We start from the raw sequence: 3,637 nt of genomic DNA, 5'->3' as shown, positions 1-3,637 counted from the left end.
TTCTTGAAACACCATGTTCATTTATTTTGTTGGTCCCAACATGATTTTTTGTAAGGATGATCTATGAATGAAGATTTTAAAAAATAGACAATTTGGATCATTAAAAAAAAAAAATTCTTAAGGTACCCTAGAGTGTGTCCCTCAAATAAAATTATCCTTCAATTGAAGTGGAATGTTGGTCTATATATTTGTATTTGTTTAAACTGCAAATGTAAACCCATATATTTATTTAGGAGAGAATGCTTCAATTAAGGGGCATTAATAATCGGGAGTATTTTTATTCATCACATTAACCAAAGGTGTATGCTCACCACTATCATTAAAAGGTGACACATGTCCTATAGTTAACCTTAGTTAACTTTTATGTGAGAATAAAATTAAAAATTAAAAAAGGGCCCACATCTCGTTTCTCTCTCCATTTTTCCTTCTTTCCCCTTCCTTTTATTTTATTTTTATTTTCTTTCTTTCCTCCTTCTCTCTATCTTGAGCAAAGATACTAAACCCAGATTCACAGTATCCTCCTGTAAAGAGCTAATAATAATAACAAAAAACAATAGCAATATTGCCAGAGAGCGAGAGAGAGAAGACCAATGAAAAGATGTCATCTTTTTGCCCAAGCTGGTGACTTTAATGGTCCAAACCCAACTCACAACCTTTCATTCAATATATATATATATATATATATATATAGATTAGTTGTTGTTGATGGGTTTTGTTGGAAAATTGATTGGAATTAGGGTTGGTGGTGGTGGTGGTGGTGATGATCTAGTGGAGAAGTGTGTGACTGAAAGTTTTGCGCTTTGAGGTTTTTGGGGATTTTTTCTTTTTAATTTTGGAGGTAGTTGTTTGGTGGGAAGCCAATGCCATTGAAGACGGCTCTGTGGTTTGATTTTTCAAGTTCCCAATTCTGAGTAGGAGACAAGTTCCCAATCTGGGTTTAATATCTTTGAGAGAGAGGGGGCGGGGGGAGGAGAAGGAAAGAAATAAAATAAAAAGAAAAAGAAAAGGAAGGGGAAAGGAGGAAAAACGGAGAGAGAAACGAGATGTGGGTCCTTTTTAATTTTAATTCAAATATTTAAGTTAACTAAGGTGGTGAGCATACACTTTTAGTTAATGTGGTGAGCAAAAACTCACTTTTAATAATTTGGACTATTTATTTTTAAGTATTCCGTCAAAAATTATCTCTACAAAAAATCACTGAAATATGAAACTATTTAAGCATTCACTTAATGGTTAACATTTTAGTGTTTGCTTGCGACACAATGTCCATCTATTTTTTGTGTCACGATTAGTTGTCATAATGGCTTCCTAATTGTCAATCTTTTTGGTAAAAGGTTATGTGGACTAGAAAAATACACGGTTCAAATCGCTTGTATCTTGTAGAGGGGCACTCTTCTTGTTTATCGCACGGGTGACAAACATGAAGTCGATTCATTTTGACAAGGAAGAAATTTCAACTTAACACGTACAACCAAAGATATTAATACCAATCCATCAAATTACAAGCACACATTATTGAGAAATCATCATGAGATGCTTTGTCATCATTACATGTCATATTCAAAACCAAAAGAAAACCAAACTAGCTAAGGAATGGGAAGTTAAGATAGAATATCAGTATTGCATTTGGCAAACAGAACGCATGGAAGCACCATACGTAAGTTGCAAAACCAAAGCAACATGACAACATCAATCTCACGCATCCAAGCCATTATTTCTTATTGATAAATCATTTATCGACCGGGGCGGTTGCCTGTGGCAGCAATACAGCAGAAGCCACAGAGGCCACAGCAGAAAACAACACTACAATCACACACATAAGAAGTCAGATTAGTATTGAGTGCTCTTGATTTCTGTAATCAAAATATTAAATACAAATATATATAACTCACCACATCCCCACCAAGCTGCTTAGGAAAGCCGTTAAAAGCCAACCCATCTCTGATCCTTCTCTGTTTTAAGCGTTGATCAGATCACCTACTTTATCAAACACTCAAAAATACATGCAATGGGCGTAACAGCAGCTTCCTTTTTATAGTGAAAAACTTCAATATTCTATACGAAATTTATTGACTGGGTGTGGAGCTTAAAAATGGAAGTCAATTTGATTAAAATAAATTCATATATACATAAGGGAACCAATGAAAAAGAAAGGCACATGTGGTCATCATCTTTGCTGGGCATTCAATCTAGAAACTCCAAATGAGAAGGTTCATCCTGTGAACTAATAAGATGGACAGCTCTTGTTTTTTCTTTTTTAAGACGACCATGTTTTCCCATTCAATGCTTACTTTGTGCAGCCAAGTCTTAGTAAACTAATTTAAGTTAAAAAATTTGAGTCTTTTTATAATTCAAGAGCTGGAACATAAATTATACAAAGTCACCTACCGAACCGAACTAGTAATTAAATATGTAACCTTTTTTTTCGTTCCCGAAGAAATGAGAGTTTAGATCTGCTGTTGACAAGTTTTGTGTTCTCGCGGTATCATTATTGTTTACACCATAATTGACTAAGCATATTCGGCACTAGGTAACAGACACACGCCAATTGCCAAAGGAAAAATTAGCTCATTATTTCAATAAAAATAGTCCATTCCCATTCCCTTAATATACTAACCCGCCACCTTAGGAAGGCCCAAATAGCCCAAGTGGCTTAGAAAATATCCAAAAAATCTCCAGCACATGGTTTGAAATGAAACCACGATAGAAAACCAGGAGATGTTTGTAGGTTCAGGCTGCTGGGAGACTCCAGCACATGGCCAAAGACAAACCCAATGCAAGCCATTAGCAAAACCAAAGGAAATTCGTACGTGTAGGAGGAATAACCCATTAGGCAAAAGCTCTATCCATTCTCTTTTCCTCCGTGAGCTCTAATAGGGAAATCAAGAATAAAAGCAGGTGGCGCCTCATCCCCATAGGGGGGTCCAGCCACACAAAAACCTTGGAACCCCAAAGAGCATGTGAGCCATCCACTCTGGTTAAAGAAATTTCACCAAAAAGGAGTGAATGGAAAGAAGCAAAGGAAAAGTGGGAATGAAGGATTGATAGAATTAGGGTTCTAAATGCCTATAAAAGGGAGCTTCCTCTACCCAACAAAATCCATCATCCAGAGTGCGACCAAGCTTCGTCAAGCAACTAAAAATTCACTCAATCCACATCCAGAGAGAAGCTTCCTCTCTTGCTTCCAAAACCCAGCAATTTCGTGCTCTGTTCAACCTTCTCCCCCTATTTTTCCCTCATGGCAGACTGTTCTGTTACTTGACAGAGTTTTCGTCAATCTGCCAGAAACTACTCAACACACCCATTATTTGTCCCATCTCTCTCTCTCTCTCTTCAACAAACCCTCTTAGAATCCTCCCCTCCTTTCCTAGAACCCCTGTCTTTCATAAGGACTCACAGCTCTCTCTCTGTTTATGCTAAACTCATGATTGCTTTGCTTCCATGCCACAAGCCTCTCATGCCAAGCTAAGAAATTATCTGTAAGTTGTTGTTGTTTTTGTTGGTGAAGGCAACCAGGGTGCTTCCTAAGGCTTCACTACCCTTTCGAAGCATTCTTGGGGTCTGATTTTTGAACTCAGGCACAGGGGGTAATTTCACCTGTTTCTCTTTTCAGCAGCCCAAGCCCATTCGTCAGGTT

General features: G+C 37.3%; 1 long non-coding RNA gene across 1 annotated transcript; it reads right to left on the bottom strand.

Annotated features, from left to right (window-relative positions):
• LOC109950747 lies at positions 1,452 to 2,164 on the bottom strand. Its single transcript, XR_002273044.1, has 2 exons — positions 1,893 to 2,164; positions 1,452 to 1,803 (listed from the first exon to the last, which is right to left on the bottom strand). It is a non-coding gene; the product is annotated as an uncharacterized LOC109950747 (long non-coding RNA).

Source organism: Prunus persica, chromosome G8 (genome assembly GCF_000346465.2).
Source record: "Prunus persica cultivar Lovell chromosome G8, Prunus_persica_NCBIv2, whole genome shotgun sequence".
Classification (NCBI taxonomy): domain Eukaryota; kingdom Viridiplantae; phylum Streptophyta; class Magnoliopsida; order Rosales; family Rosaceae; genus Prunus; species Prunus persica.
The sequence above is the reverse complement of the archived record's forward strand: the minus strand, read 5'-3'. Positions and strand labels throughout refer to the sequence as shown.